The following is a 16332-nucleotide window of genomic DNA, read 5'->3' on the forward strand; positions in this document are numbered from 1 at the left end:
AAAGCATTTGTCTTAGGTGAAAGCAACATTAATTCACTCTTCTTCTGTCATGTATTTTATTGTGCAAAATATATCTTTTGTGTGCTCATAACAACATGATAGTATTTCCTCATTCAGCTTATTTCACCTCAATGAAAGATGGACTTCTGGGGAAACGTCAAACCTTACTTTTAATTTAATACATTTTTTAAAGCATTTCTATTTATATAGATCTTCCTGCAGCAAAGCAACTTGAATTTAAACTAAATGTCTAATTTCAATAGTCATACTCAGGAAATAGTTAGTTTATACTTGCATGATTTTCTGTTTCTCATTATGTTCGAACATTCCATCTATTTAAAAAACAATATAACATTTACCACTTTTGAGATGGGGAACTGAAAAAATAAAATCTTTTCAACAAGATGGAATCTTGTGGTAGTAGCACAATTATTGAAATCACTAAGATAACCACAGTATGATTAGCAGAATGAAAACAAAAATATTATTCATGAGTATAGCTGAATTGATGTGTAACTCCTAGTCCTCTTCCCCTTCCCCCACTCACCCCGTTCCATTCTTTTATATAACTTTTTAACCACTCAAATGACTATGATTGGTATAATAAGTTTAGTTCTCCTCAATGCAAAATGAAGAAATGTTTTAAATTATAGTCCACTTCCCAAGCTTTGGTCACTGGGGCTGTCATCAGGAAGTAAACAACACTAAAACTCACTAAATGGTATCAGTTTTTGTCCCCTTTGCTTGTCAGGGAGGGGGTGATAATGTTATTAAATAGCATACTCATTACTAAGTTTCTGTCAACTTCTAGAGATCTACAGAGAGACATTGAGTTATATAGTATGGAAACAGACCCTTCAGTCCATCACACTCATGCCAGCCTATTTATACTGATCCCATTTCCAGCACTTGGTCAGTAGCCTTATATACTTCAGGCATTTCAATAGCACATATAAATATTTCTAAGCTGTTGTGGGTCTCTGCCTCCACTTCTTTCTAAGGGAGTGGATTCCAGGTTTCAACAACCCTCTGGGTGAAAGTATTCATCCTCACATCCCCTCTAAATCACTTATCACTTACCTTAAACATATACCCCCTGTTTCTAGACACCTCTGCTATGGGGAAAGGTTTGTCACTCTCGATATCCCTCATAATTTTGTGAAGCTCAGTCAGGTACCCCTCAGCCTCTTTCACTGCAAGAAAAACAAGCTCAGGACCATCTGGTCTCTTCTCAAAGCTGAAAGTCTAATGAATCTTGTTTGCAGCCTCCCCAATGCAATCACGTCTTTGCCTTAGTACAGTGACTAGAACTGCACACAGTAATGTAACTGTATCCAAACTAATATTTTGTGTAGTTGTACCAAAACCTCCCTGCTCTTAACTTCTAAGGCCCAGATAATGATGGCATGAGTCCCTTATACCTTCTTAACCACTTTATGTAAGTGTGGTAGACATGTACACCAGGGTCCCACTGTTCCTCAGTACTTCTTAGGGTACTGCCATTCATGGTGTATTTCCCAGCCTCATCAGCCTCATCAGCCCTCATAAAGTATATCAGCCCACATTTTTCAGGGTTAAATTTCATCTGTTATTTCTCTGCCATATTACCAACTGATCAAAATTGTTCTGTGGACAGACTAATCTGCTCATTATCAACAATACTATCAATTGTCGTGTCATCTGTGAATTTACTAATCATACCTTCATAGCCAGTCCAGTTGAAGGTCTCGATCCAAAATGTCAACAGTCCATTTCCTGCCATAGATGTTGCCTGACCCGTTGAGTTCCTCCAGTGTGTCTAGATTCCAGCATCTGCAGTCTCTTGTGTCTCCATACCTTCTATGTTCGCAGCCAGATTGTCAATGTAAAGGTCCCAGCCCTGATCCCTGTGGCACAGCCCAGGTCACAGGCTTCCAGTCATGAAAACAACCCTTGACTATCACCATTTGCCTCCTATTCCCTAACCAATTGCAAATTCAATTTGTCAAATGGCCCTGGAACCCATGCACTGTTATTTTTTGAACCAGTCTCCCATGTGGGAACATGTCAAAGGCCTTACCGGAGTCCATGTAAAATACATCAACAACATTACTCTCATCAACCCAATTAGTTACCTCTTCATCAAATTCAATCAAACTAATCATTCAGCATCACGCTATAACAAAGCCATACCATCCTTCATTAATCCTTACCTCTCCAAGTGCAAATTGATCTCCCACCTCATAAATTTTTCCAATAATTTCTGAGCAATGACATTCGACTCATTGGCCTGTAATTACCTGGCTTATCTCTGCTGGCCTTCTTGAATAAAGGTACCACATTTGCTGTCCTCACCTTGGCCAAGGAAGATTTGAATATTTCTGTCAATGTTCTACCTTGCATCCCATAACAGCCTGAGATTCCTTTCTTTGGACAGTGGGGATCTATCCACCTTTAAGCCCACTAGGAAACTAATACCTTCTTTTTAATGGAGATTTGACCTGGAATTCCACCATTCGCCTCCCTGTATATTTGAACTTCAGTCTAATTGGGCCATAGATTTGCTTGCTCCAAGTGCCTTCTAGGATCAGGTGGGAATTTCTTTAGCCCATACAAACCTTGGTCATATTGTGCTAACAGGACCTTAACAAAACACTGAAGAAGAAAGGGCAAAGCATTAGGCACACAAATTGTGTGAAAGGGCCTCACCAGCATTCCTGCATATGCTCAGATAAGCAAATTTGCAAATAATGTTTGAGAGGTCAGGAAGAGCATTGATGCTCCTTTTGGCCTTCACAAATTGTCGCATGCAAGGCCTGATCCTCTATAGCCTTCCTTCACAATTAACTCCTCCCAAACCTTCCTTGAACTGGTTGGGTTCTATAACAGAGACGTTGGATATTCAACCCTCTGCAATCAGTGTACTGCTCCAATGGATGAATAGCTTCCCTATGGAATAGCAGTTAAGATAGTCTGTTGACAGACTCTGAGATCATAACCACACCTTGGAAGACAATTTCATCAAAAACAAACAGTCTTTACTTCTTGGTTTGTTTCATTGAAAAAAATTTGAGAACTTGCAAAAAGTATCAGTTAAATCATTTGTTTCACTTCCTGATTTTATTTGTTATCTGTTATTCTTGACTTGATTTGTAATTTGTATCTACAGTTATCAAGGGTTGGTAATATGGAGCCCACATTTTGCACGAGTAGTGTTTCCTGGGAAGAAAAGATCTGTGTAAACTTGGCGCTTGTTCATTGTGGGCTGCAGTCAAACTCAGAATGTGACAGCTGAGAATTCTCCACACTGCTGTAGGAGAGGTATAGGAGAAGGAGGCCCTTATTGAGCAGCAGTCTGAAATAATACCCAAATAATGTGGAAGCATTCATCGCAGTCCAAAACTATGCAAATCCCTTCTTTTGTTTTAGCCCTTTCTTACTCCAAAAGGGAGGTGAAAAGCTAAAATGTCAGCACCAAGTGAGAAAAACATATAATGGCAAATACTTTGCTTTAAGCTAGCCAGAATAATAATTCATAAACAAATGTTTGAAGTACGGGCTCATTTCATTATGTCAAATTTCAATTCTACTTTAAAATCTTTAGGATTAGAATATTAAAAATAACAATGAAAGAAAGTGCAATCTGAAAATTGTTCTGACAATTTCTGCCATTGTTTATTTATGTGAACTAGAATCTGACCCACAGTGAATTCAAGTTGTTCATCATGGCCTGCGTAGATAAGCAAGAAAAAATTAATGAAGACAGAAGGAGAAAGAAACAAGCGTACATGGGAATATTTTCTCAAACCGCAAGAGATTCTTTATTATCCTTGTAATCTCATGCCATTGAAACAATCTGCTTTCAAAGAGAAATTAGAAACAGTTATTATATATTTGCACAGACAAAAACATCTTATTTGTTCTGTGGATTTGTACAAAAGGTACTTATATTAAAGTGTAAAAAATACATTTTAACAATGTTGCTCTTGGAAAATCATTCTTTATCCAAATTATTAAATGAAACACAGGCAGAATTCTTAAAAATGGATTATCTGAAGGTGTAAAGAAAGAAATACTCATTACGTTGTGTGTTTTTACGGATGGTAGCTGATAAATAATCTCAGTTTAGAGACCATGGGTAATCTTGATCTCTACTATGTGATCTTTTATGTCCATTTAAAAGAACAGATAAGTTCCAGTTTAATGTCTCATCCAAAAGATGCAAGCTTTGTCTGTGCAGCACTCCTTCAGAATGGCATTAGAGTCTCATCCTAGACTGCACTCAGATCTCTGGAATGAGACTTGATCCCACAGCTTCGTAATAATTCAGAAATGGGGTGGCACGGTGGCGTAGCGGTTAGCGCGACGCTATTACAGCACCAGCGATCGGGGTTCGATTCCCGTCGCTGTCCGTAAGGAGTTTGTAAGTTCTCCTGTGTCTGCGCGGGTTTCCTCCGGGTGCTCTGGTTTCCTCCCACATTCCAAAGACGTACAGGTAGGTTAATTTGGGTTTAAAATGGGCGGCGTGGACTCGTTGGGCCAGAAGGGCCTGTTACCACGCTATAAATAAAATTTTTTAAAAAATTTTAAAAAATACTGGCCCTGAGCCACAGATGACTCAGTTAACAAGGCATTTTAGACTCCCTGACAGTACAGAGACTACCGAGTCATATGTACCAGATAAATTTTGTGCTATTCCTAGCCATGATATCAGTTGTTTCAACTTGCCAAGCTGGGAGCTGCACCCTCCCAACAAATGTGAACATGTACAGACATGTCTGGTGAACAGAGTATCAAGATGGTCTATGATGTATATGGCAGATATGGCTCTTAAAGTCTCTGAGTTAACCTCCATTCACCATCACAACTTATACATGGATCAAGCTACTTGAAAAAGATGCTGGCTCTTGTTAAACCAAATACCAGCAAGGAAAGTGAGGAGTGAAGAAGTTGGCAGAGAGGTACAAGATGCTTTATATAAATAAGAAAACCCTGCTGATCAATGAGGAGCAGGGTTTGGTGATAACAGGTGCAAGTTTTCATAAGTTAATCCACTTATGAAAACTGTACTCATTCCATCTATCTGCTTGTAATCAATTGCATTCAGTCTCAGTTCGCCAAGTTCTCTACTTTGGCATCATCAGCAAATCATAGAATCATTCTCTTGCACTTCTATCTCATCCAGTTTATTTCACAGACTTTGAAACAAATTCTGTGGGATTGGGACATCTTGGAGTATGCTCTGTTGCACTTTTCATGCACAGGTTTTAAAATATGTTGGCCACAACCTTGTTGGAAGTGCAAGCTGATGACAGTGGATCAAGGGGCAACAGGGCGTCTGTGAGCTTGAAGATCAAGCTCCTTAATCAATGGGATTTTGGGATTTAGATGTTTGAGAGGAATAGAAGAAGGAATTAGTTAAATCAACATCAAATTAACTACTGAAAAAGAAGAGGGAGAGACTGGATTGAGAGGCAAAGGAAAATAGCAAAAGAGAAAAAATAATAAAGTTAAATGATTTTAAGATTCAACCAAGATCAAAACATAGAAGAATATGGCTTCAACAATTACCAGCTGGATAAAAAAGTTTGTTTAACAAATCCACATCAATTATGTACACTACTAATTATAAAATGTAATTTTCTATGTCAAGTTTAATGGGTAATTAATGTCCAAATGCAGCAACTTCAGGGAGGTTAACCACAAACTGTTTACATGAGGCTCACAGCAGAGTAGTGCAAATTAGCTGAGAGCTTGAGGTGATTCACAATCACAATATATTTTGCTTACCTCAAGTTGCAGGCTGATTTATGAACCAATAATAGCTTGTGTCATTCAGGGGCAATTATTTTTTTCGGCAAAACCTGGCCCAGTAAGATTTCGATAATTGGAATAAAACCAGCTGGGCATTTCTTTGTTGAGCGCCTGTATCACCCGGGAGATTAACACCTATTATATTGTGATTTATGTTAGTAATTTAATGTCCTTTTACTATCTATTCTGGCAGGTCAATTAAATCATTGAATATCAGAAGAAACATCAGCTGTCAGAATCAATGCTGTGTTATAAGTTGTCAACAAACAACTTCAAGAAAAAACACATTAAGTAGCCTTTATCACGCCCTCTGGTAACTACATGCTACCAGGCTCAGTGGTTAGATTTTTTTAGAATAAAATTCATGACTTTGCCCTGTCCATTGGAAAGTACAGTAATTATTGCATTGCCCTTGCAACAATATTTTTTCATTGTGATCTCCATTGTGGCGATAGCATAGGAACTCAGGGATATTGCAGGTCATAAGGGAAATTTTGTGAGTTGGTGGGGGAGGTTGAGGGCATGCATTGGAAAGAAGCCAGGGCAGGCGGATGAACATCTATCAGGGTCAGGGGTAAGGTTTGTAGTGATGTGGGGATTGTGATTGGATGCTGAGGATCATTGGCGTGCTGAGTTAAAATGAGACAGTGGATTAGCAGAAGGAAGGCCTTTGCACTAAATGTGAAAGGCTGATGGCAGTGACAGGCCCTTGCACCAAATATACATTGGCCTGGTATACCCTGTTGATTTAGTGCACTTGAAAGCTTACAAGTTGGCTGGAAACTTACTAAACCTCAACATGAGAGTACAATCACAGTAAGACTCTAACAGAGTCTGGCATGCTCAGGACTTTGGTGCTGGACTTTCTGGACTATTACATGTTATCCTCAATTAATACTCAAACACGCATTTAATTCACTTATTTTTACATGTTACGCAGGAGTATAATAAATTTACCAGTGAACCTAGTAACTTTAATGGGGCCTGGTGAGTTTCAAGGGAGCACAGGATCTAGGACCCTGGTAAGTTTAAGGAGAGTGTGGGAACTGAGGCTGCTTGAGCTTAAAGGGAGAGCAGGAATCAGGGCCTAGGTGTGTGGAATTAGCATCCAGTGAGCCAGATGTGAAACCATCAGAATTTCCAAACAATCAGATCGTGGATCATTTGAGTTTTACTTATCTGAATATAAGGAAGGTCGCCACATTTATCTAACACACAAGTAAAGTCTCTTTGATCATACCCTGGAGAACCAGAAAATTTCTACTTCTTAGGAGGGGTGATTGTAGAACATAACCACCTTATTTCACAAATCCTGGCAAAAATCTCAAAATAAAAACAGAAAAAGCTGGAACAAATAAGTTTCAAAGCCAAGGTGTCTTGCCGATTTTTCCAAATTTAAATTATTGCTTTAAAGACTCATCACCATTTTTTGAAGATATGAAACTATTTTAAAGTGAAACTATTTTAAGATATTAAACTTCAGACTGCTAGAAGTAGTTTTAAGGTCATTCAGCTCCCGAATAAAACATAAAAGATAAATGAATCAAATTGCATTTCTCAGAGAATGCTGCATTTGTACTTTGCTGGGTCGAAGGTTGTAATTTCAAAGTGGCCTTGTCTTGCTCTTGTCAAAGTATAAAATGTGTCACACAGTTCATTCCATTTACACAGGTTGAATAAAGAAAAAGATGCTCAATTATATTTGAGATTTTACTGAAGGACTGTAAACAAATGTTAAATGAGTATCTCCAAAGCACATTGTACATTGTGTATCAAATCCAGAAAATGCTTGATATACGTATTCAGCAGGTGCCGGAGTCGAAGGCTGGCATTGCCAAAGAAACAGGAATTGCTGAGATATTCAGCAGGTCAGGCAGCATCTATGGAGAGAGAAATAGCATTAATGTTTTAGCTTTATGATCTTTCACTGGAGTTGCAGGTATCCTTCAGCAGAACTTGGAAGTTTACATGATTGATTGGAAAATTACTACATGTCAACAAAAGAATGTAAATATTTGCATTTTGGTAAGATTGGCACATTTATCTGGCATACAAATGAAGTCTTCTTCATTATCTTCCAGTAAACCAACAAATTTCTATGTCTTAGCCGAATGATCATAGAACATTCCCACATTACTTCTCAAATTCTGGCAAAGATCTCATATAAAAGCAGAGGAAGCTGGAAATACTTAGCAAACCTCCACTGCAGCTGCCTAACCTGTTGTGAATTGCCAGCATTTTCTGATTTATTTCAAGTTTTCAGCATCAACATTATTGTTGTTGGACTCAGGGACTCAGGAAACTGGCATAGTGGATATGGAAGGAAGGGAAACAAGCAGCAGTGTCATGGAACATATAGAGATTAAAGAGGAGGAGGTGCTTGCTGCCTTACAGCGAATAAAGGTAGATAAATCCCCTGGGTCTGACATGATATTTCCTCGGACCTTGAGAGAGACTAGTGTAGAAATTGCAGGGGCCCTGGCAGATATAGTTAAAATGTCCTTAGTCACAGGTGCGGTGCCAGAGCACTGGAGGGAAGCTCATTTTGTTCTGTTGTTTAAAAAAGGCTCTAAAAGTAAACCAGGTAATTACAGGCCGGTGAGCCTGATATGAGTAGTAGGTAAATTATTGGAAGGTGTTCTGAGAGATCGGGTATACAAGTATTTGGACAGCCAAGGGCTGATTAAGGATCGTCAGCATGGATTTGTGCGTGGTAGATCGTGTTTAACAAATCTTGTAGAGTTTTTCGAGGAGGTTACCAAGAAAGTAGATGAAAGAAAGGCTGTGGATGTTGTCTACATGGACTTTAGTAAGGCCTTTGACAAGGTCCCACGTGGGAGGTTAGTTCAGAAGGTTCAGACACTAGGTATCCATGGAGAGGTTGTAAACTGGATTCGAAATTGGCTGTGTGGGAGAAGACAGAGAGTGGTAGCGGATGATTGTTTCTCAGACTGGAGGCCTGTGACTAGTGGTGTGCCTCAGGGATCTGTGCTGGGTCCATTGTTGTTTGTTGTCTACATCAATGATCTCGATGATAATGTGGTCAATTGGATCAGCAAGTTTGCTGACGACACTAAGATTGGAGACGTTGTGGACAGCGAGGAAGGCTTTCAAAGCTTGCAGAGGGATCTGGACCAACTGGAAAACTGGGCCAGAAAATGGCAGATGGAATTTAATGCAGACAAGTGTGAGGTGTTGCATTTTGGAAGGACAAATTAAGGTAGGACATACACAGTAAATGGTAGGGCACTGAGGAGTGCGGAGGAACAAAGGGATCTGGGAGTTCAGATACATAATTCCCTGAAAGTGGCGTCACAGGTAGACAGGGTTGTAAAGAAGGCTTTTGGCATCCTGGCATTCATAAATCAAAGTATTGAGTATAGGAGTTGGGATGTTATGGTGAGGTTGTATAAGACATTGGTGAGGCCAAATTTGGAGTATTGTGTGCAGTTCTGGTCACCTAACTATAGGAAGGATATCAGTAAGATTGAAAGAGTGCAGAGAAGATTTACTAGAATGTTGCCAGGTCTTCAGGAGTTGAGTTACAGGGAAAGATTGAACAGGTTAGGTCTTTATTCCTTGGAGCACAGAAGAATGAGGGGAGATTTGATAGAGGTTTACAAAATTATGAGGGGTATAGACAGAGTAAATGCGAGCAGGCTCTTTCCATCTAGGTTAGGAGAGATAAGTACGAGAGGACATGGCTTTAGGGTGAAAGGGGAAAGACTTAAGGGGAACATTAGGGGGATCTTCTTCACTCAGAGAGTAGTGGGAGTGTGGAATGAGCTGCCATCTGATGTGGTAAATGCTCTTAAGTCTTAAGAATAAATTGGCTAGATACATGGATGGGAGAGGTCTGGAGGGTTATGGACTGGGTGCAGGTCAATGGGACTAGTGGAATAAAGTTTCAGCATAGACTAGAAGGGCCGAATGGCCTGATTTCTGTGCTGCAGTGTTCTATGGTTCTATAATTCTATTTTGCTTTGTAGACACAAGAGACGCAGATGCTGGGATCTGGAGCAACAAACAATGTGCTGGAGAAACTCAGCGGGTCGAGCAGCATCTGTGGGAGAAAAGAAATTGTTGACGTTTCGGGTCGAAACCTGAAACGTCGACAATTTCTTTCCTCCCACTGATGCTGCTTGATCCGCTCTATTCCTTCAGCACATTGTATTTTGCTTTTGCATTACTGGTAAAAATCTCTATTGAATGGAGCAGTGACGTAAATCAACAAAGATATGTATTTACAGGATGTTAGATATGCAAGTCCAGGACAACAATTTAATTAAATATACAATAAAGAAAATATATGTTTTGTTACACTGCTTGTTTGTTTTCCACTAGTGATCCCAAATAAAAGGAGCTTTGGAGTGCCAGTCTGTACATATATAGCACTTAGGTCTACTTTGTATCAAAGAAGTGTGCTGCAATGGTGTGGTGCGGGGTGGGAAGTGGAGGGGTAGAGGAGGAACTTCCACCAGTTTTATCTGAGACTGTGGGGCAGTGTTATTCACATGTGGACCATGAACACAGAGTTGTGTATGTAAGTGAGGCAATTTGTGGGCCTCTGGCATGGTTGTACACAGTTATTGTGTATAAATGTAGAGTTATACAGCATGGAAACAGGCCCTTTGGCCCAACTTGTCCATGCCGACCAAGTTGTCTTACCTGAGCTAGTCCCATTTGCCTGCTTTTGGCCCATATCCCCCTAAACCTTTCCTTTACCTACCAAATGTCTATTAATGTTGTAATTGTACATGCTTCTACAGCTTCCCCTGGCAGCTTGTTCCATTTACACATCACCCTCTGTGTGAAAAACTTGCTCCTCAGGTTCCTTTCAAATCTTTCTCCTGCCCTCTGGTTTTAGACTCTTCTATCCTAGGTAAAAAACAGTGATCGTTCACCTTATCTATGCCCCTCATGATTTAAATTACAAATTTTGGGGTTCAGTACTCATTGTGGACTGAACTGAAGGATAACCCACATCGCCTGGAGCTTTTATAACAGTGGAGCCATCAACTGAAAATAGCATGCGGTTTGGTAACGCAATGTGAAGGACAGACATAGGAATAGGCACCCTGCCGTATGGGACATTGCACAAACAGAAATGTATGTTAAGGGAGAGGATCAGAGTGGTTGGGCTTCCATTCCCATCCCTTCCGCTTCAAATAAAGTGAGGCCTTACCTGGGAAATGCAGAAGAATCTGGTCCATCATTGCATCGGAGCTGAATCCATTGTTATTTTCTGCAGCAACGGTGCTGGTAATCTCTGTCCCTTTAAGGAACGCTCAATTAACCTGCTTCATTCTGTTCAGGCCTGCTTCCCTGGTTGAGGCCTATGCCCTGTCCTGTTTTCCAATCATGCTTCCAAGGTCAGATATTGTAACAATGTCAAATTTGTGTTGCACACCAATGGCTTCACTGTTGCATGTTCTGCGGGTGTGGAATTGTACCGTTCTAGGGCTCACCGTGTACTGGGACAATTGAATCATGTTTCAAAATCAATCATACACCTCAGTTTAATTACCTAGCACATAAAAACATCTGGCACTTGATTAAATTTTTAGGCTTGAGACTTCAGTATAAACCAAAATAAATTATATTGCTTGAAACAATGCTTAAGCCTGGTCACCAAGTTATAATTGCATTGAAATAGAGACAAGGAATGAAACCAAACTTAAAAGAAAAGTTATTATGAGACGCATTGGGATTTATCTGCCATTCCCCCTATTGCCCTGAATTAATTTGACCTGCTATACTACATGTGGCTCATTTTGGTACAGAGGTCAAGTCATGTAGAGGCCAGACTGAGTCCAGGTGCCAATTTTGAATTTTCCTTCTATAAAAAGCATTAATGAACCATGTGTGTGTGTTTTTCTAAATGCAAGAATGATACCTTCCTGGTTCCATTTCTAAAATTAATACAAGCTTTTCATTTATAGCTTTTTAATACAGCAGGCTTTAGAAGTAACAGGTCTTATGAATTGGCTATATCCTACATGGGCTTTTGAGGCTGTAGAGTCTTAAGGCCATAAGATAATTGGCTCACACATAGAAGGCAGAGAGTTGTTGTAGATGGAGCATATTCTTCCTGGAGGTCGTGACCAGTGGTGTTCCACAGGGATCTGTTCTGGGACCCCTGCTCTTTGTGATTTTTATAAATGACTTGGATGAGGAAGTGGAAGGGTGGGTTCGTATGTTTGCAGATGACACGAAGGTTGGTGGTGTTATGGATCATGTAGAAGTTTAGAAGGTTGTCAAGGGTTACAACGGGACATTGATAGGATGCAAAGCTAGGCTGAGAAGAGGCAGATGGAGTTCAACCTAGAAAAGTGTGAAGTGATTCACTTTGGAAGGTCGAATTTGAAAGTAGAATACAGGGTTAATGGCAGGATTCTTAGCAGTGTGGAGGAACAGAGGGATCTTGGGGTCCAAGTCCATAGATCCGTTAAAGTTGCTGCACAAGTTGATAGGGTTGATAAGAAGACATTTGGTGTGTTGGCCTTCATTAGTCGGGGTATTGAGTTCAAGAGCCATGAGGTAATGTTGCAGCTCTGTAAAACCCTGATTAGACCACACTTATATTATGTTCTGTTCTGGTCGCCTCACAAGAGGAAGGATGTGGAAGCTTTAGAATGGGTGCAGAGGAGATCTACCAGGATGCTACCTCTATAGGAGAGCATGCCTTATGAGGATAGGTTGAGTGAGCCAGGGCTTTTCTCTTTGGAGTGAAGGAGGATGAGAGGTGACCTGATAGAGGTCTACAAGATGATAAGAGACAGAGATTGAGTGGACAGTCAGAGACTTTTCCCCAGGATGGAAATGGCTAACATGAGGGGGCATAATTTTAAGGTGATTGGAGGGAAAGTTCCGGGGGGGATATCAGGGGTAAGTTTTTTTTACACAGAGAGTGGTGGGTTCGTGGGTGCTGGTAGAGGCAGATACATTAGGAGCATTTAAGAAACTCTTAGATAGGCACATGGATGATAGAAAAATGGAGGGGTATGTGGGAGGGAATGGTTAGATGGATCTTAGAGTTGGCTCAAAAGTTGGCACGGCATCATGGGCCGAAGGGCCTGTACTATGCTATACTGTTCTATGTTCTATATTCTAATGGGAAATGAAACCACTACTGCCCCTCACTGGACCCTGGATATTTGGACCCTCCTGACCAGACTTTCACTGCTGGACCTGCCCCAAGGCCAGATTGTTACTGTTGATTCCTTCCATCTTCCATCCCGAGGCTGGGTTTCCATTCCTTGTCATCGGAATCACCATTACCCCTCCCACTCCCCTCCCTCCTCCGCCCACCTCTGTTGGCTTCCTGCTGTCTGAGGATAGTGGTGTAGGGCAAAGAGGGAGGCAGGGAGAAAGAGAGATGGGGAGAAGTGGGGAAGAAAGGAAGATGGAGTGGGAGTGAATCAGGATAGAGGAGATAGGAATGCTGGGGAGAAAAGAAAGGGCAGAAGAGAGAGAGAAGGGAGAGCAGGAGGAAGAGGTAGGAGACGGGAGAAATGAGGGGGAGAGTGAAGATGAAGAAGCAGGAAAAGAGAGAACTTGGAGAGACAGGAGGGAGATAGAAGGGAAAGGGGCAAAGAGAGAGAGAGTGAAGGGAGGAGGGAGAAAACAGGAGGGAGAGAGAACAAGGAGAAGGAAAGAAATGGAGAAAGGAAAAAGGAACAGAGAGAGGAAGTAGAGTGGAAGATGTGAGTGGAGAGAGAAGGTGTGTGAGAATGAAGGAAAGATGGTCTGTCGACCTGCTGTCCTCTCTACCCCTGCCTCTCTTTTGTTCCACCCCAGTCCACCTTTTTTTATTCCCTCTTTCTTTAGACCCCACTCACTCTCTCAAACCCAACTCTCTCTATGCATTGTCCTTCTCTCTTTACTCCTTTCTCCCTCTACCCTTACTCTCTGTGTCTCTTCCCCAACTTTCCTCTCTTTACCACCACCTCTATTGTCGCTACCATTGGCCACCTCTACAGTGGCCAATAACCTCCATGCCCTCTCTGTACACCCCCTCTCTAACCCTACTCTCTCTTTCTACCTCCACAAAGACTCTCTACCCACACGCCCCCTTTATCCTTTACATCAACTCTCTCCCTCTGGCCCTCACTCTCTCTCTTCCTGAGGCCCAGCGGCTATTCCCCCACTCTCTATCCTTAATTCCTGTTCATTCCCTCCTCTACAGCTTCACCCTCTCTCCCCAGTTCACGACTCCTTTTCAAAGGCAAAGTGTTTTTCTTTTGTTCACTTCAAAAATACTGGTATTCCATTTTAACTTAACAATGCAAGTACAATCGTATTTAACCAGCAATTAATATTTTAGCACTTGTCAACCCTGATTATAATATAATGTAAAATAGGCTGATAATATGATACTGTTGTGCTATAATAATAATGAATGCAGCAAAGGATGACATTTACTTTTTGTGAATTTCAGTTAAAAAGATAAAGTTACATATTTTTCTTTCATATTTTATACCGTAATTTTTCATTATTTTATAATTTAGAAGTTATGAGTCATAGCCATGATTGGAAACAATCCTGTGCAGTTTGGGATATAAGATGGGCTCCAAAGGGGGTTGACCGGTGTGAGCAACATTCTCTGGATTTATAGACCAGGTTTTTGGATTACCAATTTACTAATATGGCCAGTGAATAGGATGTGTGCAGGAATCTGAATGTAACTGAGAGTGACACTGATATATATTACACACTAACATGCAGGGGTGTACAACCTTAACAATGATGAATCATTGTTGGGGAGATCCATGACCCCACCCCATCCCCCATGCACTACCAAATCAGTGAAGGTTCCTGATCAGACCAGAAAGATATGGATTCTGAATTGGAATTAAGCACATTTTTATGAATCAAATGCAGTGCTGCCACGTTCCTCCTAGTGACACGCTTGAATATGATGAGTTTGGTTTATCTTCTCCCTGTTATCTTAAACATGGAAACTGGAATGTCCTAATAAAGAGAAAGAAATTTAAACAAACATAACACACAGATAAATAGTTTAGTTGTACTGCAAATATAATAAATGTTGCCTAGATGTTTAACTGTCAACATAATGGCTGAGTTTGAGTTTGTATTCAGCCAAGTTTAAATGTAAACTCTTTTCAGCAGGGGTCACTGCAAGGGGAACTGGAATCTTTGCTGTTTGTTTCTCTTCTGCACTCGGTCTCTCATTCTCAGCTGTTGGGCAGTAAGGGAAGAGAATTTCAGTTCACACTAAATATCTTAAATGACATTTCTTGGCACATGTGGCCTGTTCTATCTGCACTAACAGCTCTGCATTTGTTAAATATACTTTGTTATGTGCATTAGTTTTGCAAAGCAAGGCTATGAGATGAAATAACAAAATCACCATGATGCATCAACTGTGGGCAAAGTAGAAGAGAGGGTGCCCAGACCAGTGTCATCTATGTAGAATCCATGTGGTCAGGAGAGAATAACAAGGCTGCAGCCTTCCCCGTGGATTCATCAACTACAAATTTGCTCCTCAATATTTTCTCGTAGCCCAGATGAAAGTATAACCACTGTGTAATTCATAGATGAATGGGAGCAGATGGATCTAACAGGTTGTATTTTGCCAGCAGTGCTTTTGGGCCAGGAGGACTAGAAATGCCACCAGCAGCCAGCAGGCGTCTCTCTGCTCCGGTCCCTCCTCCCTGCAGCTAGTTGACCACACAACCTTCTTCTCATCGCTTCTCCCCTCATAATCTCTCCCACCCTGTGGTCCCTCCCTACCCCATGATCTCTCTCCTTGCTGAACATGATGCCTCCATCCTCACGATCTCTCCCTACCTGTGACTAATTAACCACCAGATCTCCTCTGCCCTGCAATCTCTCCCTCTATGTTGAACTCTCTTCCGTGCAGCTGCCAGAACACTTGATCTCCCTTCACTGTGATCTCTGTCTCCTCTGATCTCCTCCTTTTTGCAGTTAGCTGTACGCAGGATCCTGTTCTCCTCATTGTCTTTCCCCCCCTTAAGATATCTTCCACCCCTGCCTCCTTGCTGACAGTCTGGAGCCAGTACAAGTCTGCAACCTCTGATCACGGAGAACCATACCAGCTGTAGCTTTGTGCCTCAGTCCTTCCTGTCCAGTAGCTGCTGGTCTTCTTTTCACAATGCTGCATAGGAACGAAGTAAGACAACTTCAAAATCAAAATCAAAGTGACAAACCTTTCCTTTTCTTCTTCACGAGATAAGATGAATAGGTAAAGTCTTAGGGGAGTCCAAAACTAGAGGGCCTGGATTTAAACTGAGATGGGAAAGATTTAAAAGGGACCTGAAGGGCAACTTTTTCACACAGAGGATGGTGCATTATATGGAGTGAACTGCCAGAGGAAGTGGTAGAGATGGGTACAATAACGACATTTAAAGTGATAGAGTCATACAGCACAGAAACAAGCCCTTCAGCCCAACACGTCCATACCAACCAAGGTGCCCACCTAAGCTAGTCCTATTTGCCTGTATTTGGCCCATATCCCTCTGAACCTTTCCCATCCATATACGTATCTAGATGTCT

General features: G+C 41.1%; 1 protein-coding gene across 1 annotated transcript in view; it reads right to left on the minus strand.

Annotated features, from left to right (window-relative positions):
* The window catches only part of sh3pxd2b (SH3 and PX domains 2B), a 385135-nt gene that overhangs the window by 328698 nt on the left and 40105 nt on the right, over positions 1–16332 (minus strand). The gene's annotated exons all lie outside the window — the stretch shown is intronic.

The sequence above is a fragment of the Pristis pectinata genome, chromosome 4, assembly GCF_009764475.1.
Source record: "Pristis pectinata isolate sPriPec2 chromosome 4, sPriPec2.1.pri, whole genome shotgun sequence".
Lineage (NCBI taxonomy): Eukaryota > Metazoa > Chordata > Chondrichthyes > Rhinopristiformes > Pristidae > Pristis > Pristis pectinata.